At 27.8% G+C, this 15,101-nt stretch overlaps 1 protein-coding gene and 1 long non-coding RNA gene across 5 annotated transcripts in view; both read left to right on the forward strand.

Moving 5' to 3' along the window:
- Window positions 1-15,101, forward strand: part of LOC107455153 (protein trachealess) — a 370,741-nt gene that overhangs the window by 40,817 nt on the left and 314,823 nt on the right. The gene's annotated exons all lie outside the window — the stretch shown is intronic.
- LOC147806537 (uncharacterized) lies at window positions 423-10,265 on the forward strand. 3 transcript variants are annotated; one of them, XR_015435941.1, is made up of 5 exons: window positions 423-721; window positions 2,432-2,461; window positions 3,817-3,850; window positions 4,479-4,523; window positions 10,096-10,265. It is a non-coding gene; the product is annotated as an uncharacterized LOC147806537 (long non-coding RNA). The 3 variants fall into 3 exon arrangements; XR_015435942.1 differs by lacking the exon at window positions 2,432-2,461 and having other exon boundaries at window positions 626-721; XR_015435940.1 differs by lacking the exons at window positions 2,432-2,461; window positions 3,817-3,850 and having other exon boundaries at window positions 427-721.

A 15,101-nucleotide genomic window follows, 5' to 3' on the forward strand; every position in this document is an offset into this window, starting at 1 on the left:
ACTAATTCTCAGTACTTCTGCCAACTCTCTCTCCCTCATTTTCCAGATTTCGCCCATTTTTCTCGTCCCTCAGTAAACGAAATCCTTTGTTCAGTTTGATGGTAGTTGGGCTTCCCTATTCGATATATCTTGAAAAATTGATATTTTAGTGACGCAAAGTAAAAAATAAAAAAAAATGGGACGTAAGCAGTATGACCATGATGTTGCACAAAAATTAGATAAGAAATTGAAAAACCTATCAATTTTTCATAATTTAGAATTTACATTGACCTGTAGTATAAATAATAAATACAATTAAAAATTCAAATTTTAAAACTAAATGAAGAGTTGGCTTTTTCATCTAATTATTTAATACAGAAGCATAAGCGTCAAACAGGATATCAAATAAATAATTATAATTTTGCAAAATGCAACTCCCCAGCAAAAACATAAGTTCTGGCCATCTTCGAAATTACTGACGGTACTGATTGAAAAGTGAAGGTGCAAATTACTGTCAGCTGGGTTGATTGCTGGGCCACCCTATGAACTTTTGCCAACATTGTAGGAAGTGTTGGGCCTGTACGTTACAAACAGCCGCATCCCGTCAGTCTGAATCTACCCAATGGGCCACCAAGTTAAAGTTGTCTGCTGCCGCCAGTGAAGCGGTCGAACGAGTAACTGTAATTGTGAATTTATTGTTTAGAAAAAGAAGCACGTTGGATTCTTATAATTTTCAAAAAAGGTAAGGTTTTATTTTTTTCTATTACATTGAAGTTATTATTTTAATCATTTTTGATTTACTATTGTTCAAATATGTTTACGACGTGCAGATTTCGGTTTACAAAGAACCGCGTTTGAAGTGCTGTTTTGGCGCTATGTTTTAGATTGGCAATCATCTTTATTCAATTAATACATCATAATTAACACCTTTCTAAGATAGAATAATAAAAAATATTAAATTTAATTCAATGAAAATGTACAGACAAATGTTTTATCAACACCAAGATCGCCGCCAAATTTTTAGCGACAATCGAGCAGTAGCACGTCAAAAACAAATATAAATTCTGTTGTATGATGACTCTTTAAGTGCAATTCATAATATGTTGTAGCATATGATATAAATCAGGTTTACCTAAGTATATTATGAAAATAGGTTTGTATAATAATCAAGAATTTTCATTAAAACTTATTTCTTTATGTTAAATAATATTTAGATTTTAGTTAACTAATTGCTGTTAGTAATATTAAAAATTGTTTCTGTTATATGTATTTCATTTTAATGAAATTTTTGAGCTAAATTCAAGTGTAAAAATAGGTAAAGGTTTAATAATTTATACTAAATAGTTTAAATTAAGATGAAAAATTTATTTGTACATGTTAATATAAATAATTGCGAAGAATCGTGCTGTGAATTCTTAAACAACCTAAAAAAAATATAGATTATGGAAAGTTTTTTAGCACGCAGTTGCTCATACTTAATTGTATATTGGCTAACCCCACTTATACAAAAAAAAATATTATAAAATTCTTTTATATTTTGAAATCAATGTTAAGTTACTTCATAATTTTTGTTAAGAGTTAAGTGAATAATGTTTTTATTGTGAATTTCAAGTTAATATTCATATAAAATAATGCCCGATTTTTATAGGGATTACAAAAATATATAAAAGTTCAATACAATATGAAAACAAAATTCATACTCAATAAAAATAACAAACAACTCTTTTTCTATTAGTTTTAAAAATGTTAGAAAACCTGTTAGCGCTCTCCATGAATTTCTATAGGTTTTCTTATTTCTTGCTGTGTTTATTATTAATTTAATGAACTCGCACTCGTATTGGTAACATGCGATCAAAATTTCTACTTTTCGACTAGTTAGAGTACTAAAATCTACAGGAGCTCTGTACTTGTTGACAATTTAAATTACAATCATTTCCTGACCGCTATAGACAGAATATAATACCATTTTATTTACAAGTACAACTTCTTAAAAGGATGTTTGACCACTTTCGAAGTAGCCGAGGTGCTTCAAATTTAACTTGTATTCTATTGAGAAAACAAGTTATAACTGCTTCCAAATCACTGAAAGCTAAATTTATAATAATTTTTTGCAGAGAATCTTTCAGTGGAAATAAAAGTTTTTCAATTAACTCCTTGAAAGATTTTAATGCTAACCTTATATTTTGTGATCCTAGAGCCGAACTTAGAAAATTTTGTTGTTTTATTGTTGACAATTCTGTTAAGAAAATTTCCTGACCTACAAGTTATTTTTCTCATTCTAATTTCTGAAAAATATTATTCTAATTTTCATTCAAACGTTTTGAGTGCCCGTTGTGTAATGCTTTTTAAATTTTTGCTGAAAGTTAAGCGAAATTTTTTTTACTGTATATCTCAAGTTAATATTCACATGAAAGTAAGACCTTTTTTTTTCTTTTACCTCTTTAAATGTTAGAAAACCTGTGCCAGTCCTCCATGAATTTCTGTAAGTTTTATTACTTAATGTATTTATTATTTATTGAATTATCTTGCTTTCATGTTTGTAACAATGGTAACTTGCAATTGAAATTTCTACTATTTTCCAACTGAGTGAAGTACTGCGTCTCTGTTCTCATCAACTTCACTTTCCAAGTAGCTGAAGTGCTCCAAATTCAACTCTTATTCCATTGACAACTTACATCTTATCACTTAAAGGAATTTTTTTTTTCTTAAACTAAATATCAAATCCTTATATTGAGCTTTGTATGGAAGTGCTAGACTAATATAATTATTAATAATAGTTTATTAGACACAATATGCTTTAATATTAGATTCCATTGAACACTAATTTAAACGTAAATTTACGAGTAGTTTGAAACACGGCTTAACGAAAAAATCTAGCCGCTTTTTTTTATTGATAATTTTCTTATTTTATTTTCATAATCTGTTTTGGCTTGAGCAAAATAGTTGTTGTTTGCCTGTCAGTCTGACCACAGCAAAGTGAGGGTTTAAACGCACATATTTTAAATTATTGTACTAGGGGGCGAACCATATGGAAACGACAAAAATTTGATTATAATCAATTTGAAAAGTTTTTTTCAAAATAAATTAAATTTCAAAAATGACTTTTATGTGAAACTGTTCTATTTTACATAAATTTAATTGAGAAAAGAAACTATTACCAACCAATTCCCCTGATACAAATTTTTAAATTTATTAATAGTTAAAATGATTTATCAATTAACTTATTTTTTTTTTCATCATCTGCAGAATCTTTGATGTGCATAAATAATTTAATATTATTTTGAGAAGTAATATTTTAATTATTATTATTTGAATTATGATTTTAAAGAAGGATTAAGGACATTTTAATGTATTAAGCGAATTCATTTATAAAGTACAGTGAATTCTCACTTATGCACCAGTCTTTGGGACCAAGAGAAAAAGTGTATAAGATTTAAAAAACAGTAAGTTCATGCAAATAAGAAAAGCTTCAGATTCAACAAAAGCTAAATTTACAATAATTTTTTGCCGAGAATCTATTAGTGGGAATAAAAAAATAAATTTCAATTAACTCTTAGGAAGATTTTCAATGCTAACCTTATATTTTGTGTTTTTTTTTATTGTTGACAATTTTGTTAATAAAATTTCCTGGTCGAAAAGTTATTTTTCTCATTCTAAATTTCCTGGCCTACAAGTTATTTTTCTCATTCTAATTTCTAAAAAATATTTTAATTTTTATTTAATCTTTCTGGGTGTCCATTGGGTAATACTTTTTAAATTTCTGCTAAGAGTTTACCGTAAAATATTTTTACTGTATACAAGGTAATATTTACATAAAAACCTTTTTTTTCCTTTTAGCTTTTCAACCTGTGCCAGTCCACCATGAATTTCAGTAAGTTTTTTAACTTTTATCATATGCAGAATCTTGGATGTACATAATTAATTTAATATTAGGTACTTTGAGAAGTAGTATTTTAATTATTATTACTTGAATTATGATTTTAAAGAAGAATTAGGGACATTTTAATGTATAAAGCAAATTTATTTATAAAGTGCAGTGAATTCTCCCTTATGCATCAGTTTTTGGGACCAAGAGAAAAAGTGTATAAGATTTTAAAAACAGTAAGTTCATGCACATAAGAAAAGCTTCAGATTCAGCGAAAGCTAAATTTACAATAATTTTTTGTGGAGAATCTTTAAGTGGAAATAAAAAAATAAATTTCAATTAACTCTTTGGAAGATTTTAAACGCTGACCTTATATTTTGTGATCCTAGAGGCGAACTTAGAAAATTTTGTTGTTTTATTGATGACGATTCTGTTAATAAAATTTCGTAGCCTGCAAGTTATTTTTCTCATTCAAATTTCTAAAAAATATTATTCTAATTTTTACTTAATCTTTCTGGGTGTCCGTTGTATAATGTTTTTTTAATTTCTGCTAAAAGTTTACTGAAAAATTTTTTTACTGTATATCTCAAGTTAATATTTACATAAAAATAAGACCCTTTTTTTTCCCTTTTAGCTCTTCAAATGTTGGTAAACCTGTGCCAGTCCACCATGAATTTCTGTAAGTTTTATTACTTTTATCATCTGCAGAATCTTTGATGTGCATAAATAATTTATTATTTTGAGAAGTATTATTTTAATTATTATTATTTGAATTATGATTTTAAAGAAGGATTAGGGACATTTTAATGTATTAAGCGAATTCATTTATAAAATACAGTGAATTCTCATGCTTCAGTCTTTGGGACCAAGAGAAAAAGTCCATAAGATTTTAAAAACAGTAAGTTCATACAAATAAGAAAAGCTAGATAGAAAAGTTTCAATAGCTGAATAAAACTACAAATAGTTGTGAATAGCGGCTAAACCTTCTAATTGTTTTTAATGATTTCGAGTAACCCCGTGGCAGAAACACGGCGACACAGCGACATTGTCGCAGAAAGGGACTGAGTTCTTGCAGAAAGATTTTCTTATTTGGGAAATCAAATTTTTGGGTTCGGCAAAAACAAAAGTTCTCAAAAAAGATTCTGCAGAAACAGAAACTGTTTTACAAAAAAATAATTTCGACAGAAACAGAAAATTTCTGCAGAAGCAATAATGGTTCTGCAAAATTATTTTCTTACAGAATTGTTTTTAAATAATTGTTTTTCTAGCGTACCGTGGAAGGGGAAAGCACTCGTGATCCTCCGTTAATCTCCCTAGTCCGTGTCCAACCATGGTCCAACACAAACAGTAACTGGATATAAAAGGGGAGAAATTTTTTCCCCTTTATTAAGCTATTTTTGGGACATTTGCCAACTTCGGCCTTTATCGCTAGCGCAGTAATTTGCTTTTTGTGTTTTCTTACGAGAATAGAGCGTTTTATATTTTTTGCACTTATGTGGAAAATTTCATGCCTAAAAAGATTTTTTCTTTTTTAAAAAAATAATGTCTAGCGAAAAGGTTATTTGTTGCTCTTGTGAAGCAACAATAATTATAAAAAAAAAATTTGAACTTATTTTTCAGGGCCCATTTCGAAGAAGAAATAAGATGGAAAATGACAATATCTAGCGATGTCAGAGATTTTTTTTTCTGCAAAGCGACAGGAAAATAGGAAAGAAGCTTTCCACGCTACTATTATTGAAAAAAAAAAAAACGTTCTAGATTCAAACCAAATATTCTTACTAGTAGCGATGTTGATAGCAAGGATGAAACGGATGATAAAATGCCTATAGCTTTTGAATTAAGCCGTCGATATAAAAAAAAAACACTTGCAATATAACGATAAATGAAATAAAGCCTAAGATATCTCACTATCTACGATTTTTTGGCATGCGAATGAAAACCAGATTGGTGGAAAATATTTACTGGCGAAACACTTTCAAATAGGTTTCCATACGCATGTGAAAAAAATCGCATCCAATGAGTATGGCTCTAATACCGATGTTTCAGCACTGATGAAGACGATTTCGTTTCGAGATGTTGAATAGTCTTGAGCGTATTGAGTCGGAAACCGCGTCTGCGTACTTCATGTGGAATCAATGCTATATATTTACACAATACAGTGAGACTTCTGTTACAAATCGCAAGCGCTGTGTATTTTTTTCTTTCTGAACTTAATCTGATCACGAAAAAAGTTTTATTTACCTTTTTTTTTTATAAAATTTTTTCAATAAGTCAGCACAAAATTAATGGAATCTAATTGTTTTCATATAGAAATAGATTGCTTTAATTTTTTTGCTTTTAGAATTCGGTTATAGTCAATATTATTTTATTATTTTGATTTTGATTACTCAACCTCAATATTAATTTTTTCACCTGATTTGTTTCTGTACCTGATACAATTACTATAATGAAACATTAAATCATACGTTTTAAGCTGATACTTCAAATTCAGTTATGTTGTTTTATAAATTTAATCTTTTTGTCCATTCTTAGCTATTTTTATAAGTTCTATCTTATTACAGGTTCTGGGTTATCTTTATTTATGCTCTAGTAAGCATTTTTGTCTGCAGATCTATACATTTACAATTTTTCTTTATTATCGAAGATTATGCACATTTAAACTTCTTAAGAAATTTAAACTTATATTATGACATGAAGAAAAAAAAAATCTACATAGTTTTATTCTATGCATGTAGGCTTTTTTATAAACATGAAGTGCATCTATTATTATAAATTCATTACACATATATTTATAACGATAAAAATATCTTGCAGAAAGATATTGGTTCTAGTTAGGTTTGTCGCAGAAAGCCAGAAAAAATTCTGCCACAGGGTCGAGTAATGTTTTTGTCATCTCTGTTTTCGCGTAAACTGAGTAATAGTAATCGCTATAGCTTTACATTCCTTGACCAAAAACTAACGTTTTAATTGGTGGTGGGAAAGACACTGCTAGATAAATTTTGAAAGCATATGGGTGGTATATATGGTGGTTTCAAAGTGGGTGGTGTGATAGATAAGACACCTTATTCAAATTCATATAAAAAAATGTCTTCCTAGAAACAATAAAGGTGAAAAAAATCCCATAGGGAAGAAAAATGAACTGTATTACTAGATCCAGTAACTTATTTCCTTTTATCTGTAACGAAGATTGTTTATTTGCTTTAAACTGAAAACTTTTTCTAAAAAATTGGATTATTTTTTTCTATTTAAACAAAAAATAAAATCAAAATTTTAGACTTTTAAAAAAAAATTGTGTGCTGAATTGAAATATTTATTTTCTGAATGATGCATAAAGAATTATAATTATTATTATTTTCCTATATAATGATCAAGGGCCTTTGAAAACTTTTGTATATATGCAAAAGGCACATAAAAGAGGTGGCGCAGAAGTGATTGGTCACTGTATGTAGTTTTATATTTTAATAATGGTTATTAATTTTCATTTTAATCGTTCACTTCCCTATTCAATGAAAAAAAGTGTTATATTTATAAATTTTATTGATGTATATAAAATATTTTTTTAAAATTTTATTAAGTACTACAGTAAGATTTTGATTGTGAAAACACAATCATATTTAAAAACCTACCTTGTTAACATAGCTTAAAAACGTGTAGGTTAAAGAGAGAAAAAAGTAACGACAAAGTACTGATTTGAAGCATCTTGAAACTAACCTGTACACTATTGAATGCCTTCTAAGACATTATTTGGTAGAACAATTTTTTGCGATAAGAACAATTTTTTAGTCCAAGCAAATAAAATGCCCCGTAAAAGTTAAAAAATTCTTAATAAAATGTGTAAGTAAATTTAATTTATGGTAACTAAGAAATAATGTTAATAACACCTACATTTCACTTATTTATCTATTCTTCAATAGTACAAAATATTTTTATTTGGCAAAAATATATACACCTACCTTTTTAAAAACAAAAAAGTTTTCTTGAAACAGAAGTTTAGAATGTAAACACATTAGGAATCTCTAAACTAACATTTAAGTGCGACAGAAGCAAAAAGATTATAGAAATCTTACGATTTTATGAGTTAAACGAGATGAAAAACATCAGAACCAGTTTAATTGCATATTGAAATGTTGAAGTTTTTAAAGATTCTTTTTTAACTTTCCGCCCTATAAACGGGTTGTGGTTGTGTGACATGGGCGACCCTGCTTCACCACAGGTGCCCACTGGGTAACGAGAAGAAAGTAGTAGTTCTGGCATTCCTGTGGCCAATGGGACAACCCCCCAATGCCTGCAATTTAAAAAAAAAAAAAGGGAAAAAAGTCTATAATAAGGAAACGCCCATTGTAACGCTCCTGTCCTTGGGCAATCAAACAGGTTTAAATGTTTTCAGTCTAATTTTTCTCTGAATTATTCATTAGATTTAAATAAGTTTTGTTTCTTTTTATTTGTGGCCCATAATGTGTGTATCCTATTACAGAGTTTATTTGCTAGAATTCGAAAAGTATATGTTGAAAGTGGTTAATGTGCAACTCCTGCTATTCTAATCTACAGAAAATGACAACTAATTTTTCTGTATCAAATAAAAATGCAGTGTACCTCCTCGAGAAGGGCCAACCGTCCTCACTGCCCTTTGACGACACTGTCTGATAATATTCCTTTTAAAAAATTTAATGTGTAAATGATGATTACACACTTTTAAAATTATTCGTGTTAATAAGTTTGATTCAGATACCATTACAAATATTTACTTTGTTAATTCTCAACTGGTTAAATTTTTAAAAGATTTTTTTAGTATCAATAAGTTTATTAAAAGATTTTTTAAAAAAATTTGAAATGAATATTTTTTTTTAAAAATATGTACCTTTCAATATTTATTTTTAATTAATCGTTTATTAGTTAATAGTTTAAATTATGGAAAAAGCCTTCAAGTTTAACAATATTTTTTTCTATTGCACAATGATTTTCTATTAGCATGTTTTTTTTTCTTTGTAAGCTACAAATTTTTCTCATTTTGATAATGGGTGAGAACTACTTTTTGAAATATACATGTAAAATAGTAGGTATAGGATGGTAATTTTACAGTCGTTAAGAATCGAATTCAGCTGTTACATAATAGTACACATTTTGTTAACTATTTACGGTGTTAATTAAAAGCCCTTTAAAAACTCGGTGTACCCTTTTTTTTTAAGGAAGCACCTTTCCCTTTTTTATTCCTAGGCATAGTAATGGAGTATTTAACAAATATTTTTTGTTAAAAGAAGGAACTAAATTAATAAAAAAATTTGAAGAAAAGAAATTTCATCAGAGATGTAAACAATGTTATTAATATTTATGTAAACTTTTCATTTTTTGTCTTACATCTATACCAGTTATATAAAGACATTACGGAAATCGTGACATTGGTCAAATCTGTCATTATTCTTATCTAGTTCTTGTGTTTTTTATATGAGGAAAATATTAATTTCACAAAGCATCACCATTAAAGTAATTTAAGAATTTATTGATTTATAAAGTTATTACAGAATTGTAAAATTATCTGCCTTTTTAACTAGCAAATTTTGAGCAACCTTTTTTCATATGGTTTCAATTCTGGTTTCAATTCAATACATATTATTGTTTTGATGCCTATTTTAATATGAAAAATGTTGTAAATTTTGAAATTTTTTTTGTCAAGGGTATACAATTAAAAATTTAATCATAAAAGTAAAGCGAAAAAGAAATACTATTGATACATTCGTGCATGTAAGTAATATATATTTAAAAGTAATTTTTCTTCTATACCTTTCCTTGAAACAATAATTTACATTAGAATATCATAATTGTTTTAAATATTAAATGCAATAAAATTGAGCACCATAAAATTAATGAAGAAAAAACTGCATGTTTTTTAAAATTAAATATTTTCTGAGAAAAGGTGAGCACAAAATTAAACACCCTGAATAACTTTTCATTTAACACTTAGATTTTCATGTACTAGTTGTCAATCTTAATGGGTTCGTGAGTCAATATTCAATAATTTCATTCAGAAAGGAATTTTATGTTCAAAATCTTTCTAAATTATAAGACAGGTGTATGTTTTGCATGGTGTTACTAATTTGAAGACTAATTTGATGAGTCAAAATTTATCAATGAAATGATAAAAGCAAAAACTTTTCGATAGAAATTTTAGTTTTAAAAGCTCATTTTCACAAAAATACTTATGTTTTTAAAATATACGATTTGCATAATTTTTATTTTATTATCCTCTCTTTCAGGAGAACTCTTCTGTGCTATTCCAAGTGATTCTATGTAGACAAAGATATGATTTCTCTGTTGTTTTTATTATTTTTAAAATTAAATTGAAATTTGTGTAATATTTGTATTGATTAAGGTTATGTCTTTGTATTTATATGTCTTTGTATAATAAAATGTTTGCAAGAGACAATGTTGATTATTCATTTAACTAATTTCAGGGTACATTCAATTCATTACATGACTGGCTACATTAGTACATTTTTGTCCAATACACCTATTTTTTGTTAAATTTGCTGCAAGACTAAATATAATCAGTAAAACATGAATTCATGATCAGTATCGCACTAAATGATCATCTCTGGACAGCCTCTTAATATTATCGGCTGTAGGTTGTATTTATTTTTGTATAGGGTACAATAGTATCACTAGATTCCTTAAGAACACAGCTTTTATTTTAAAACATATATATATACTGACTACAAGCTATTATAGACATATATATTGACTTCAAGTTAAAACTTGAAAAATTACTTGTGAGATACAGAATTTTCATAATTCTGGACAGCAGTTTTATTATTCTGCTTTTAAGTAGAATATCACTGTAAAGAAAAGATTATTACATATGTTTACCTAGTTTAAAAATGTATTGATAACTGGAAGCATAGATTGTGCACAGCAAATCTTTAGGACTAAGGGGTTGAACTGTGTAAAAAATATTCTTTGCATAAAACAATTTAAATTAAAAAATTAACCTAGAAATATTTTCTTAGTTCATATATTAATAATTTATTCAGAAATGTATTAGATAGCTAGATATTTATTTAGCTAATTGAATTAAATAAAAATTAGGTTTGTGGGTTTCAATTACTCCTGTAACTAGGTCAATGACCTCTCGTAAACCTCTATAAACTAAAGGGATGCTGCTGGGTGTATATAAATTGCTGGCCCTCAATTATTGATTCATTGATTACCCTCTACTGGAAAATGTCGGGCAATCACTCACCCAGCGCGTTTTAGACAGTAACTGCTGGGTTAGGTACTACCGGCCATCGATAGGCCGGTATTGTTGGCTCGACAGAAGGCCAGCCATTCACTTTAGTACAGTTGAAAGTGACTTTTGCCGGCACAGACCCGTCGCTTTAGCTGGTGGCAAACAGCAGTTTTGTGGAGCTGGACCTACAGATTTGTTTTTGCTGGGTCGTTCTTTTAAATCAGCATTCTTCTCATTAGCATTTATTATTGTCTCTTATAAATGAAATGACAGAATTTGTAAAATTAAAATGAGATAAAAAAGAACGAAATGAAAAACGTAACAACTGACTCATGTTAAATTAAAATATTTTACAAAGCTAAAAATGTTTAACTTTTTTGAAAATTTTAACTTTTTTGTAAAGCAAAAAATATTTCAGTTGAGCCAGCTTCTGTAAGGTTAAAAATATTTTTTAATTTATTATAAGCTGGTAAATTTTTGAAGGGCAAAAAAAGAAAAAAATTCTTTAGTTCATTGTCAATTATTTAAGTTTGTTAAGTACAAGATACGATTTATTGTACCTGACTTTACTTTTGTAAGGCAAAATAATTTTTAGTTTTCTGTAAGTAAATTTTTTAAAGCAAAAATATTTAAATTTGTAATAAGTTAATTCCTTCCTGAAAAACAAAAAAATATTACCCAATGGAGAAATGGGTGTTGCTTCAAATTTTTCATGTCCGTATACTTTTTCACTAGACAAACTTCATAATCATAAATAAAGAGTTGTAAGAGTCTATAAAAAAACAGGCTAACATAATCATTAATAAAAAAGGAGTACAACAAGGTCAAATAAAAAAATAAGAAAAAAACAGATGATATTTTTTGGAACTTCTTGGTTTTTATGAGTTCTTGGATTTCTGAGTTTTTATTTTTTCCAGCTAACAATTTCAGTTTTTTTTTTTTTTACATAATATTAATTTAAAATATTTTTATATTCTTTTTATGATTAACATGTTCATAATTACTGTCTTAAACAGTGTTTTTATACAAATTTGAATATTGAAGAAGTTAAAAAAAATGTGATTTCTTAAGAAAAGCATATTGGCTGGAATTGAAAACCAATCCAGTCCATTGGACGACATGAGTACAAACATGCAGATTTGGCAACTTATGACTTGAAATGTAATGGCGTTTATGAAACTCTATTCAGTAAGGAGGGAAAAACATTTAACTAATGGGTAACCAATGATCGCACTAATGCAATAACAATTTTCTCTTTTATGTAATTTATCATAACATTCTTTTACAAATATATATATATATTTCTTTTACTCGGCGACAAAAAAAAGCCTCATTGAAGCTCCCCGAATGGCAACGCTAGAAAATCGACCAATGATTGCCGCTAAAAATGTCACATGTCAAATCTAGCTGAGATGGCTCAACATATAGGGCTTTTTTTAAAAAACTGAAATAACAAGAGAGAGCATAAGCTAAGCAGAAGTGAGTAGTCTTTGTCGATAGATCTCTATTTTAGTATTTTGTCGAAAGCGCTTTTTTTCACGAATTTATATATTACGAATTTTTTTGACGATTTTTAATTTATATTACGAATTTATTTATTTAACTAGAATTTATTTGTTTATGCAGGTTTTTCCATTGCAATTCACTTATTTCAATTTTTAATAGACTTAATTATAGCCAAAATTTTAACCTTTTTAAACAGAGATCAGTTTTAGAAATTTTATCTTAAGATTTTATACTATTGCCATTTCTAATAGGTTTAACGAATTACATGTCATTTATTTGAATTCAAATTTATTTTAATGACTTAGTATTTACTAAAAAGATGCAATTTTTTTTAAAAAAAAATTTGTTATATGGATTTGAATGATTGTTTCGAATTCCTAGAATTTTGTGCATTTGCAATGGACCTAAGTTAGTAGCGAGCGAAGCGAGCTTGGTTTGCGAAGCAAACCATATAAGATTGCGTAGCAATTTTCGGGGGTTGGAGAGCGTTAGCAAGCAGGGGGCGCAGCCCACTAGTTCATTATGATTATTTATAATCGATTTTGTAAGATAGAAATATTTCAATTTAAGTTGGTAGACTTTTATAAGGCATGAAACTATTTTTGTTTCAAGTTTTATCATGTTTTTTATTAGACAATAAATTAGTTACTACGAAACTTATCTGTTTTGTTTTATCCATTATTTTCTAGTATCCTATTTTAGTAATAGATTTAATAAATACTTTTGTTGTTTCTAATTCAAAAGTTGGTCTCTCTTTTGTAAGAAGGGATGTTTAAATGTGTTTAGTTACTTAGTCATGTCCAAAATTTTGATAGCTGGTCTCCATTAACAGGTACTTTAGAATAATCAGGGTATCAATTGAATAAGACCTGGGGACAAGGAGAAGAACTAAGACCAGAAATATACCAAAGAAATCAAAGCTCATCCTGAGCTATCGAGACAATGATGACGACTTATTTAATTTGTTCGCATTTAGCAAATATTTTAGGGATATAAATATAAGATTGATCTTTCGTAATGCCACAAGCAAGTTTAAATTTCAAGCTTTCTCTTCCTTTTTTCTGGAATTTTTTTAACTATGATTCTCAATTTATGAAATTTTAAACTTTTTTGAAACTTTCCGTAAATGAAAGTTTTTGTCGATACATTTTTTAATTTTTTTCTCTTGATTTCATGGTAATTCAAGTTAATATTAAAATTATTATCGAAAAATTGACTTGATCACTGTTAGATTCAAAATAATGATAAAAATATAATAAAAATGTTTTCTTAGATTAAAAATTTTGCTTTTAATAAACAAATATTAAATATATGAAAAAATAACATAGACATTTTTAAGTTTTTCCGACACTATTAGAGAAATTCCTGTCATTTTATTAATAAAATGTCAATATATAATAAAAAAAAGTTGCAGAAATAGAACAGCATATTTTAAGAAATAATAATTTTATATGAACAGTAACTAAACAACTAAACCTAAATAACTAAAACCTCCTCAAATCTTTATTGCCAAGACGCGTCACCAACTCAAAATTTTATGCAAATTTAAAACTAGTTTAAGAACTTTGCAAGAATTTTTTTCTATCGTAAGTTATTCATGGTGGTAATTTTTTTTAACTACCATTTGGGATATTCTCGAAACAACATTTGAGACAAAGTATGATAAATAGGGGTTGTCCCAGACAAAAATTGATAAACGCTCCTATGTAAATGAGTATCGTATTCACGCTACTTTTTCCTAAATTGAAAGAATTCGCCAAAGAGGACGCGTCACGATATTTTTAGGAGGATCAATTAACCATGATCGTTGTCACGCACTTGACGATGCTTCGTGACTGATGAAGAGGGGTGACGCCCTGCGATCAGTAGCTCACAATGCGCTTCTGTTTCAGTAGCGATATGATGTCAAAAAACTAAAGAATTTTTCAAAATCATAATTGAGATTTAAAGTCGTTTGCTATTTTAAAATCGTTTTTAAGTCGTTTGCGATAGTAGCGCACAATACTTCTGTTTCAGTCGCTATAAAAAACTAAAGAATTTTTAAAAATCATGATTGAGATTCAAAGTCGTTTGCTATGTTAGAATTCTGCTTGAAATATGAAAACAAAATTTAAAGGTCATATTGTTTGTTGAAATTCTACATCACTTAAGAAACTTTTAACGTGGTGTTTAGTATTATTATTATTTTTTCTTTAGATATCGTTTACAGGTTTAATGAAGTCTCAAATTCGCTTGCTATTTTAAAATTTTAACATTAATGTGAAATTTCAAAACCAAATTTAGAAATCATATTAAATGTTGATAAAGCTTTACCTCAGTTAAAAACCTTTGAAAATAAAACTATCGACGTCATATTGGTTGTAAAAGTTCTATCTGAGTTAAGTATTTTTCATCGTGTTGTTTTCTTTAATACTATTATTATTATAAGTTTTATTTTTGCATGGTATTTTATAAATTTTAGAATGTAGGATCTTTAACAGACTTAATAAAGTCTCAAGCTCGTTTGCATCAGTTTCAAAATTTTTATTA

This window comes from Parasteatoda tepidariorum, chromosome 8 (genome assembly GCF_982258835.1).
Source record: "Parasteatoda tepidariorum strain Cologne lab strain chromosome 8, Ptep-v5.0, whole genome shotgun sequence".
In the NCBI taxonomy this organism is placed as follows: Eukaryota; Metazoa; Arthropoda; class Arachnida; order Araneae; family Theridiidae; genus Parasteatoda; species Parasteatoda tepidariorum.